The 12,781-nt window shown below is 37.9% G+C and overlaps 2 protein-coding genes across 3 annotated transcripts in view; one reads left to right on the top strand and one right to left on the bottom strand.

Annotated features, from left to right (window-relative positions):
- Nucleotides 1–12,781, top strand: part of LOC133608890 (UDP-glucuronosyltransferase 2B37-like) — a 696,509-nt gene that overhangs the window by 252,070 nt on the left and 431,658 nt on the right. The gene's annotated exons all lie outside the window — the stretch shown is intronic.
- Nucleotides 1–12,781, bottom strand: part of hcn4 (hyperpolarization activated cyclic nucleotide-gated potassium channel 4) — a 309,786-nt gene that overhangs the window by 108,276 nt on the left and 188,729 nt on the right. The gene's annotated exons all lie outside the window — the stretch shown is intronic.

The following is a 12,781-nucleotide window of genomic DNA, read 5'->3' as shown; positions in this document are numbered from 1 at the left end:
TGAATGAGCAGGTATCGGACACCTCGGTCTACTTAGACGTATCCTCGCTCATCCATGCACACTGGACACTGGCCGGGAGTTAGTGGGCGGCCAAGGGTGGAGTCGGCTCTCTTGGTTGCTTTGTTGGGTCTGCTCCTGTCTCTGGCCATGCTTCCCCCCACCCCAGCAGACGATGCAGTGGAACACCGCAGAGGCCACCATAGTGTGTGTGGGTGTTGAAATTATGTTTTTGTTTGGTTGCTTGTCTATGCATGGTGAAATCGTGTGAGCGCAATATATATTTTTGTTTTTTTTGTTTTACTTTTGTAGCTATATGTAGAAATGGCACTGCTGGAGTGGCAGCTGGTTGCATCAGCTCTGCTCTTTTAGTGTCTTTAATGTCCTTTGTGTTCTTTGATGTTTACCTCTTACACACATGTTTATGTGTGCTATGGCTATGAGGTTTTTTTCCCCCTTGGCCTCAGTCTGGACCCCTCTCCAGGGGCCCAGGCTTAGACTGAATATTTTCTTATTTTTACTCATGTTACTAATGTCTGTCTGATCTTGAATGGGATTGTGCTGACAATCTTAAATTCCCTCTGGGATTAATAAAGTACTTCTGATTCTGATTCTGATTCTAATTTGTGTCAAAATATTGGGGTCTTTTTTTAAGGTAATTAAAATTACGGAAGCGACTAACCTGTGGTTAATTATGATTAATCCAAATTCAAAATGTGATGAATTTGATTAAAAACAATCATTTGACAGCACTGTATATGACTTAGACTTAGACTTAGACTTAGACTTAGACTTAGACGTCCTTTTTATTGTCATTCAAATTTGAACTTTACAGCACAGATAAGAACTAAATTTCATTACATAAACTCATGGTAGTGCAGGATAAAAAAGCAATAAGGTGCATACATAAATAAATAAATAAATAAATATATATAAATAATATATAAATATATATATAAAATAAATAAATATATATAAATAAATAAATAGATTACTGTACGGATGAATATATTGCACTTTTTCACATGCGTCCACGTTTATGGATGTATGTTGTATTGTCTTTTTTATTCCAGCGAGTTAATCCATTTTGGGGGGAGTTGAGGGGATAATTTAATTATGATGCGTTCAAGAGTCTTACGGCTTGAGGGAAGAAGCTGTTACAGAACCTGGAGGTTCTGCTTTGGAGGCTGCGGAACCTCTTTCTAGAGTCCAGCAGTGAAAACAGTCCTTGGTGGGGGTGGGAGGAGTCTTTGCAGAGCCCTGGTCAGGCAGCGGCTTTTTGCGATCTCCATGATAGGAGGAAGAGGAGTCCTGATGATCTTTTCCGCCGTCCTCACCACTCTCTGGAGAGACGTCCAGTCTGAGGCACTGCAGGCTCCAGTCCAGACAGAGATGCTGTTGGTCAGCAGGCTCTCTATAGTGCCTCTGTAGAATGTGGTGAGAATGGGGGGAGGGAGCTGTGCTCTTTTCATCCGACGCAAAAAGTGCATGCGCTGCTGAGCTCTTTTTACAAGAGCTCCGGTGTGTAGGGACCAGGTTATGTTGTCAGTTATCTGCACCCCCAGGAACTTGGTGCTGCTTACTATCTCTTATGATGTTATAGTGCATTTTGAAACAAGCTATGCATGACAGATTTCCTGTATAAACAACAATGTTATGTGGGAAACAATTAGACAAACTTTATTTATCCCCAAAGGAAATTGTTTTTATTCATTGTATTTCTGTTCCCATTACGTCCTCTGGGGATAATTGTTTTGAAAGCCAAACAAATCAAGACAACTGGCACCTTGGGTCAGACTAAGGTTCTAACCTTACAGGTGGCATGTAAAAGTGCTGCAACAGAGGAAAAAAAGCCAGACAAAATGAAAGTGTCTGCAACAAGAGCCACTAAGAATGCCGTGAGTCAGCAAGTAATCCAAATGAAAAGACAGCAAAGGAAGATAATCCCTCACATTCCCACGGTAGGGAAATTCACAGTGATGATGCAGCATCGAGTCCGACTCGGGGCTTCAGTATCGAACCGGCAATCTTCCAATTACCGGTCTCTCTAACCTCTCAGCCGAGGGACCACGTGAGAACACAGGACAACACACAATGCCTTCACTTTGAATATGATTTCAATTATATGTTTAGACACCGACTTCACCATTAATACTGAAAGTAAAAGAGATTGCTGAGGATATTCCATGTATTTTTAGCTGCAATAGACCCAAAACAAAAGGGTATTTTGTAAGTACAAAAAAGTCCATATATAATGCTAAAGGGGTGAGAACATTACAGCAAGACCTCCAAATGTGCTCCTATGGTTTTTCTGCACATACATTCCAAACTCAAACCAAAGTAAATAAATCTCAGGAGAGACTTTAGTTCAGCGAATATGATATAATTTATTGTTCATACTTTTTTTGGGGGCTTTTTCTTGTGCTTTTTGGCAACGCTTAGTAGAAAAAAAAGCGATTCAATATACCATATTTTCCGGACCATTGGGTGCACCGATGAATGGCCTATTTTCAAACTTTTTTCATATATAAGGCGCACTGGATTATAGGGCGCATTAAAGGAGTCATAATATTATTTTAGTTTTTTCTAAATGTAAAACACTTCCTTGTGGTCTACATAACATGTAATGTTGGTTCTTTGGTCAAAATATTGCATGGATTATGTTTTACAGATCATCTTCAAGCCGCTTTCTGACAGTTGCTTCCAGATGCGCCGTTTTGTGGGCGGTCTTATTTACGTGGCTCACCTTCGGCAGCGTCTTCTCCCCGTCATCTTTGTTGTAGCGGTGTAGCGTGCAAGGACGCTGTTTTAATGACATTCAGACTTTACTTAAATCAATAACGGAGCAGCATCTCCTCATCCGGAAACAACAACAAGGCCGGAAATGTGGCCCGTGAAAAACCGTCTGACCGGAACTCTCTAATAACTAAAGTTCCATGGGTGAATAATGTAAACTCACTACATCGGTATGTTTTAGTGTTTTCATGGCAGTTTACTAACAGATATAAGTAAGAACTTTACACTAATTTATATTAAAAATGGCAACAGCGGAGGATAGGGCTGTGAATCTTTGGGTGTCCCACGATTCGATTCAATATCGATTCTTGGGGTCACGATTCGATTCAAAATCGAGTTTTTTCGATTCAACGTGATTCTCGGTTCAAAAACGATATTTTCCCGATTCAAAACGATTCTCTATTCATTCAATACATAAGATTTCAGCAGGATCTACCCCAGTCTGCTGACATGCAAGCAGAGCAGTAGAATTTTGTAAAAAGCTTTTATAATTGTAAAGGACAATGTTTTATCAACTGATTGCAATAATGTAAATTTGTTTTAACTATTAAATGAACCAAAAATATGACTTATTTTATCTTTGTGAAAATATTGGACACAGTGTGTTGTCAAGCTTATGAGATGTGATGCAAGTGGAAGCCACTGTGACACTATTGCTATTTTTTTTTTTTAATTATAAATGTCTAATGATAATGTCAATGAGGGATTTTTAATCACTGCTATGTTGAAATTGTTACTAATATTGATACTGTTGTTGATAATATTCATTTTTGTTTCACTACTTTTGGTTTGTTCTGTGTCGTGTTTGTGTCTCCTCTCAATTGCTCTGTTTATTGCAGTTCTGAGTGTTGCTGGGTCGGGTTTGGTTTTAAAGTTAAAGTTAAAGTTAAAGTACCAATGATTGTCACACACACACACTAGGTGTGGCGAGATTATTCTCTGCATTGGGAGGTGAGGGGAGCAGTGGGCAGCAGCGGTGGCCGCGCCCGGGAATCATTTTTTGGTGATTTAACCCCCAATTCCAACCCTTGATGCTGAGTGCCAAGCAGGGAGGTAATGGGTCCCATTTTTTTATAGTCTTTGGTATGACTCGGCCGGGATTTGAACTCACAACCTACCGATCTCAGGGCGGACACTCTAACCACTAGGCCACTGAGTAGGTTTGGAATTGGATTGCATTGCTATGGTATTGCTGTATATCGTTTTGTTGGATTGATTCATTAAAAAAATAAATAAAATAAAATAAAAATAAAAATAAAAATAAATAAATACATTTTAAAAAATCGATTTTTAAAAAATGAGAATCGATTCTGAATCGCACAATGTGAGAATCGCGATTCGAATTCGAATCGATTTTTTCCCACACCCCGAGCGGAGGATGAATGTCCCATAACAAGAAGCTAGAGAAAAAGAAGACGCTTGTCGACTACGATGACGACACGGACTACAAAGGCAGATGCGTGCACTTTTTCAGGATTTATGCAGATCCCAAATACAGATCAGCAGGTACCAGAAGGTAAGAAAAGTTGCTTTTGCATAATATTGCGAAACAAAATGCCAGATAGTATGTCTTACCTTATACACACACCATAATAATACTCATATGTTTAATACGCCAACAATCAAGTCGTACTGAAAGATTTTGATGGATTTTTGAGCGCCGTGTGTAATGTTCTATATTTTTAAATGGAATATATAAAATGTTGGTGTTGAGTCATATTGCCAACATATTGCATTCCACACGTATATCTTATGTTCACACTTCTCATTACACCATGTACCAAATAAAATTGCTTTGAGGTCGGTCAGCAAAACCAGAATTATTCCGTACATTAGGTGCACCGGGTTATAAGGCACACTGTTGAGTTTTGAGGGGAAAAAAAGGATTTTAAATGACACTTTTATTGTCCGGAAAATACTAAGCAGGCTTGTGCATAATTCTGAATTTTAAAAGAATTGGAATTTGAATTAAATTGGAATTACAGGAAGGGGAATTAAGTTATTTACAATTCAGAGAATTTCCTCATTGACAAAGAAACAAAAATAAGTGTTTAACATGTTTAACAAAGTGTGTGCCTTTGAACATGAAACTAAAACACCAATTTGAATTTAAATACTGTTCTGGTATCAATTGGGAAATTAAAAACTATTCCACCAGAATTAAGAAGTCATAATACCTCAAATTACATCAATTGTTGTATAACATATCGAGCCATCTATTCATTTTCTACCATTTGTACCCTAATTCTCGATTAAAAAAACAAAATGTTTCTGTATTTAGAATATAATGTGTTCATGATGTTTACAGTATAAATATGTAAAACAGTCACATATGGAATATATATTGTGAAGCATGTTTCTTGATTACACCAAAATTATCAATTCGAATTTCGACTCTCCTTTCTTCAATTTCAATTTTCAATTAGGAAACTATGTTGAACAAAAAAAGTTAAGTAAAACAATGCAAAACTGAAAATAAGTTATAATAACACCACTGTTACCACCTATTTCAACCTCAGTTCAAATCTAATTCAAATTCATGGAATTGAATTGGAATTTGGTAGACGTCGTCAATTCAATTCAGACTTTTGCGAAGAATGTTGCTAAGCGTGGCTCACCTCTTTTTACACTTACGCAGCAAACGTTACATCATTTGGACACCTCAGTTGCTTTAACACTTGTATGACAGTTAACAATATTCAAACATTACTTAAAACCATCAGCATCATTAATAAGAATTTCATTAAAGCGACGGTCTGACACTGGAACAGAACATTTCTATACTTTTAATATTTCTACGGGGAGATTTGCTTCGAACTCCGAACAAATTGGCCACGAATCCTAACTCCCTGCGGATGTTAACTCTATTTTTATATGTTTGACCTTGGCTGAACGTCGGAGCCCTTGCAGTTTTAACACGTGTTTAGTTTGATGGCGCCAATAAAAACCGTCACATCATCACGACTTGCTACTATAAGTTCATCACCTTGCTTGCGCCGAGGTTGTTAAAGGCGTCTACACCTTAAGCCGGCCGTCTCCCTCTGATGTGGTGTTAAAGATGCATTTGTGTGGTGTTGTGCGGAATTAGGAGCTTCTCTAGGCCTGACTTTGTGAGTTCATTAACATGCATTAACAGCCTTTGACGGGACTCATTTATAAGGGCTCATGCCCTATTATGGAAAAGTGGCCGCCATATAACATGCAAATTACAGGACTGAAAGCATCCATGATGTTTAAGACTGTTGTTTTTTTATTTTAACAATGTTTTGTTGCTGCGGTTGATGCAATTTTAATGTCAACTAAACACGCTCATCGTTAAGTAAGCCCTAGTCATTGAAAAATAACATCTTCATTATTGCAGCATTTTGGCATGTGTTTGTACAACTGCTTAAAGGCATCAGATTGATGTTTTCCCACAGCCCAGCTGATGTAATAGAAAGCCACAGTGCGCTTTAAACATGCTCTACGGTTTGTGTTGTGTTTGTGCCTCTCGCAGGCATATTCACCTCCAAGATGGCCTTGTCAACATAACAACAACATGTGACCTCCTTATGCAGCCCTTGGGGCATCTCAAAACCACCACCTGTCCTCCTGAAATCTCTCTGGAAAATGAGAATACTCCGCATCCATTGCCTAGTTACGACGCCGTACTATTGTGCTGAGATTCCTTAAGCACCTTAAGGAAGGGTTTATCCCACTTAATGTAGAAAATGGATGGATGGATGCTTAGACATAATGCATTCTGTTCAATAAAACAGACCAAAGCCTGATTGACCTGCTTACAAAAGTGAATAGGTAACCACAGAGATTATACGTGTAGGGAAAACAAAACTGTACATATTACAAATCAAAATAGTTTGTTCCACCTGTATAGCGGCAAACCTAATTTCGAACACCTCACTGAACACAGACGTCATAAAGTCATCAAAGCTCACCTTGAAGCATTCACACACAGCACCGATATTTTGGAACAAGTATGAAGTGATAGGAGAGGTAAACATATAATACATCTATCTGTGGCAGCACAGGAGACATTTACGTACAAGTTTCACTTTTGCATCTCAACTGTGGTGCATTCAAAGACCCATGGTTTAAGTCAGAAACAGAGGTGTCGCTAGATTTTAGAGACAGGGGGAGACTTAAAAGGGGATTGCACATTTTTTGAATTGTTCCTGTTGTTTAAAATCATTATGAAAGACAAGAACACATTTAATTTTTTTTAATTTTTAATAGAGATGTCCGATAAATGCGTTAAAATGTAATATCGGAAATTATCGGTATCGTTTGTTTTTTTTATCGGTATCGTTTTTTTAATTTTTTTTTTTTTTATTAAATCAACATAAAAAACACAAGATACACTTACAATTACTGCAGCAACCCAAAAAAATTCCCTCCCCCATTAACACTCATTCACACTCATTCACACAAAAGGGTTGTTTCTTTCTGTTATTAATATTCTGGTTCCTACATTATATATCAATATATATCAATACAGTCTGCAAGGGATACAGTCCATACGCACACATGATTGCGCGTGCTGCTGGTCCACTAATAGTACTAACCTTTAACAGTTCATTTGACTAATTTTCATTAATTACTAGTTTCTATGTAACTGTTTTTATATTGTTTTACTTTCTTTTTTATTCAAGAAAATGTTTTTAATTTATTTATCTTATTTTATTTTATAAAAAATTTTTAAGAGTACCTTATCTTCACCATACCTGGTTGTCCAAATTAGGCATACTAATGTGTTAATTCCACGACTGTATATATCGGTTGATATCAGTATGGTTTGATATCGGTATCGGTAATTAAGGAGTTGGACAATATCGGAATATCGGATATCGGCAAAAAGCCATTATCGGACATCCCTAATTTTTAAAGATTTTAAAGATCATAAAACGCTTGAAAAATGTCACCGTTGCAGCCTTCAAAGCCCTCTAAAAAAAATTCCAAAACCCTCCATCAACATTTTATATACACACTGCAAATAAATATATAATGTAGTAACAGACATGTCCATAAAAATCTGTAATATGTACAATATTTACCTTATTTTGATCATTTTAATCGTTGCCTTAGCGCATTTATTTCCGTTTCCATAGCAGTTCACTTCCGACTTAGACCAGTTGATCTGCCGTTTCTTTTCTTTTCTCCTCTTCTCCCCTATTCCTTGTGGAGGGGGGGGGGGGGCACAGGTCCGGTGGCCATGGATGAAGTGCTGGCTGTCCAGAGTCGGGACCCGGGGTGGACCGCTCGCCTGTGCATCGGCTGGGAACATCTCTGCGCTGCTGACCCGTCTCCGCTCGGGATGGTGTCCTGCTGGCCCCACTATGGACTGGACTCTTACTATTATGTTGGATCCACTATGGACTGGACTCTCACAATATTATGTCAGACCCACTCGACATCCATTGCTTTCGGTCTCCCCTAGAGGGGGGGGGGGGGGGTTACCCACATATGCGGTCCTCTCCAAGGTTTCTCATAGTCATTCACATCGACGTCCCACTGGGGTGAGTTTTTCCTTGCCCTTATGTGGGCTCTGTACCGAGGATGTCGTTGTGGCTTGTGCAGCCCTTTGAGACACTTGTGATTTAGGGCTATATAAATAAACATTGATTGATTGATTGATTGACTTTCGGCAACAAACGTGTGTTTCTACTTCCCGGACATATGGCAGACTTGGTAACAGACAAGGAAGATGACTATTTTTGGACAAATGAGGATTCACAACCTTATATTTGTCATGTCTGTGTGATCATGTTTTGTTTTAGTCATGTTCGATTTTGTTTTTGGACTCTTTGTGCACTTTTGTTTGATTTGTCACCATAGCAACCCATTAGTTTTCACCTGCTCGTCACGCACCTGTTTCACGTTTTGAGTCACGCACCTGTTTTCACTGATCATGTCACTGCTATTTAAGCCAGTCTGTTACTGTTGTTCGTCCTGGTGACTCTTAGCTGCATTGCTTGCAATCTAGAACAAGCCGATTTTTACAAGTTAGAATGAAAAAAAAAAAAAAAGTTGTCTTCTTGTCTCTCATTGTGAACGATAGGCAAAATTCCGCAAAAAGTGTGTTCCCCTTGAACTCCCATGAGATGCAATAATGATATCATAATCATAATAACAATGATGTATTTTTATGATTCATATTGTCCACTGATGCTAATCCTATGTGTATCAACTAATCTCCATTTTACACTCTGAGGATTATTTGACAGATTAATAATCTTAATGACTAAAGTGAATATTTTGGACACTTCACATTGAATTTGTTGGCACTATTTGCAAAAAAATATATAATAAAAAAGTTTTTTTTTTCTAGATTTGTTTTAGATATGTTAATCCCATCTATAATAAGTAGGGCTGTCCGATAATGGCTTTTTGCCGATATCCGATATTCCGATATTGTCCAACTCTTTAATTACCGATACCGATATCAACCGATACCGATATCAACCGATACCGATATCAACCGATATATACAGTCGTGGAATTAACAAATTATTGTGCCTAAATTGGACAACCAGGTATGGTGAAGATAAGGTACTTTTTTTTTTTTAATTAACAAAATAAAATAAGATAAATAAATTAAAAACATTTTCTTGAATAAAAAAGAAAGTAAAACAATATAAAAACAGTTACATAGAAACTAGTAATTAATGAAAATGAGTAAAATGAACTGTTAAAGGTTAGTACTATTAGTGGACCAGCAGCACGCACAATCATGTGTGCTTACGGACTGTATCCCTTGCAGACTGTATTGATATATATTGATATATAATGTAGGAACCAGAATATTAATAACAGAAAGAAACAACCCTTTTGTGTGAATGAGTGTGAATGGGGGAGGGAGGTTTTTTGGGTTGGTGCACTAATTGTAAGTGTATCTTGTGTATTTTATGTTAATTTAATTTTTTTTTAAAACAAATACAAAAAAATACAAAAAACGATACCGATAATAAAAAAACGATACCGATAATTTCCGATATTACATTTTAACGCATTTATCGGCCGATATATCGGACATCTCTAATAATAAGTCATAAACATAATTAAGTGTTTTAAAAAGAATCCATGCAATAATTATGATGTAAGGTGTTCGGAATAAACTATTTTTTAGCGACTTGAATTCTTCTTTCTGTATTTGCACCAGAATTCCTCAGCACCTTATGCAAATTAATTTTTGGTAGTTTTTAATATCTTGCTCACGAACCAACAGAAGAAGAAGAATCATGCACCGCTGTTACATCAAAGGTGTTCCGCGGTGTTAAATGCCGTTTTAATTCATCCACTATGAAGTATCTCACAGTCACGTAGAAGGCACACATTACATCATCTAAGCTCTTTCACTGGCTCTCATCCCCTCTTTTATGCTCTCTTCTCTCCATTCCGTGGAGGTCACTCCTCTCCTGTCTCCATCATGTCACATACGCTCAGCAATGTGCCGCTCCGGCAGCTCGGCTCATTATCGCCCACGCTGGGCCTTTGGAGGTGACGGGCGGCCACGCCTGCGGATGCCAGCATAGGCCTTTGCAAGCCAGCTGTCGGGGCTTTCCTTTCCCCTCAAGTGGGGAGGCTAGGGGTTCCTCTATGCATGGGCTCACCCGACATAAAAAGATAACGGCTGCTAAGTAGAGCTTCTTTCTAGCGACGTTGCCTCTTACATCCTGATTGCCCTTGATTGTCGTTGACTTGATTGCTTCCACACATAAGTGGACTTCAACAGGTCCACTTATTCATCATATCTTGCAATTTAGGATTCTCACCACCCCCTCTCATGCGCATATACAAAGAAGTCTATAGTATTTATGTGTCCGATTTTTTTCACATCACTACATTAGTTTGTGTAAACAAATTCTTCTAACAGCTGCACACAAATAGATGGTAGAAATATGTCAAAACATGCACACCCCGACCGTGTTTCATGTAGGGGTGTCCCCTATATATATATATATGTATATATATATATATATATATATACAGTACAGGCCAAAAGTTTGGACACACCTTCTCATTTCAATGTATTTTCTTTATTTTCATGACTATTTACATCGTAGATTGTCACTGAAGGCATCAAAACTATGACACCTATGAAGTGAAAACAATTTCTGGTGACTACCTCTTGAAGCTCATGCAGAGAATGTCAGGAGTGTGCAAAGCAGTAACCAGAGCAAAGGATGGCTATTTTGAAGAAACTAGAATATAAAACATGTTTTCAGTTATTTCACCTTTTTTTGTTAGGTACATAACTCCACATGTGTTCATTCATAGTTTTGATGCCTTCAGTGACAATCTACAATGTGAATAGTCATGAAAATAAAGAAAACGCATTGAATGAGAAGATGTGTCCAAACTTTTGGCCTGTACTATATATATATATATATATATATATATATATATATATATATATATATATATATATATATATATATATATATATATTAGAGATGTCCGATAATGGCTTTTTTACCTGTATCCGATATTCCGATTTTGTCCAACTCTTAATTACCGATACCGATATCAACCAATACCGATATATACAGTCGTGGAATTAACTATATATAATTAATTATTATGTCTAATTTTGTTGTGATGCCCCGCTGGATGCATTAAGCATTGTAACAAGGTTTTCCAAAATAAATCAACTCAATTTATGGAAAAAAATGCCAACATGGCGCTGCCATATTTATTATTGAAGTCACAAAGTGCTTTTTTTTTTTTTAACATGCCTCAAAACAGCAGCTTGGAATTTGGGACATACTCTCCCTGAGAGAGCATGAGGAGGTTGAGGTGGGCGGGGTTGAGGTGGGTGGACGGAGGGTAGCGAGGGGGGGTGTATATTGTAGCGTCCCGGAAGAGTTAGTGCTGCAAGGGGCTCTGGGTATTTGTCCTGTTGTGTTTATGTTGTGTTACGGTGCGGATGTTCTCCCAAAATGTGTTTGTCATTCTTGTTTGGTGTGGGTTCACAGTGTGGTGCATATTTGTAACAGTGTTAAAGTTGTTTATACGACCACCCTCAGTGTGACCTGTATGGCTGTTGACCAAGTATGCGTGGCATTCACTTGTGTGTGTGAAAAGCCGTAGATATTATGTGACTGGGCCGGCACGTAAAGGCAGTGCCTTTAAGGTTTATTGGTGCTCTGCAGGGGCGTCACTAGCTTTTAAGGACAGGGTGGGCTTAGCCCACAGGAGATGCACAGGACGCGAGCGAAAAAACTTCACAAACGGCTAACAAAGACTAAAAATTATTCATTGTTATTATTATTATTTTAAAAAATGCACGGGACGAAATGAAATGCTCCCCGGGACGATGGCTTTTAACCATTTTTTTTCTTCATTTTACATTTTATATTAAATGTCTTAGTTTTTCCTCCCTCTGAAAATCCTATGAAATGTTTAACAAGCCATCCTATAATAATACAACAGCTATTAATGTAACAATACAATAAAACAAATATATGTAATTTTTTTTTTCATTATTTTAACATTAGGCTAATGTATATTACTTTATATAGATTCTACAAGAGTGATGTGGGCATTTTCTATATGAACAAGTCCAAGGACCGCAAGCAAGGTCGCAGAGAACATGCGGACTGGATTTTGAGTGATGTGGGCATTTTATACATGAACAAGTGGAATGGATTGGATACCGACACACTAAAGGGGCTCTCTACCTTAAAGTACCAATGATTGTTACACACACACTCGGTGTGGTGAAATGTGTCCTCTGCATTTGACCCATCCCCTTGTTCACCCCCTGGGAGGTGAGGGGAGCAGTGGGCAGCTGCGGTGCCGCGCCCGGGAATCATTTTTGGTGATTTACGCTATGAAGTGAGGGGAAACTGAGTGAATAATGACAGGTTATATGATTATTTATTTAAACTCATATTCGGGCCACTTTATAATGAATATGACAGGATATATTTGTAAAAAAAAATTAAATTTAAAAATAAATAAATAAATATAACACCAAATTATTTAGGGG

Source organism: Nerophis lumbriciformis, linkage group LG06, assembly GCF_033978685.3.
Source record: "Nerophis lumbriciformis linkage group LG06, RoL_Nlum_v2.1, whole genome shotgun sequence".
NCBI lineage: Eukaryota > Metazoa > Chordata > Actinopteri > Syngnathiformes > Syngnathidae > Nerophis > Nerophis lumbriciformis.
Note: the sequence above shows the minus strand (reverse complement) of the source record. Positions and strands in the feature narration are given on the sequence as shown.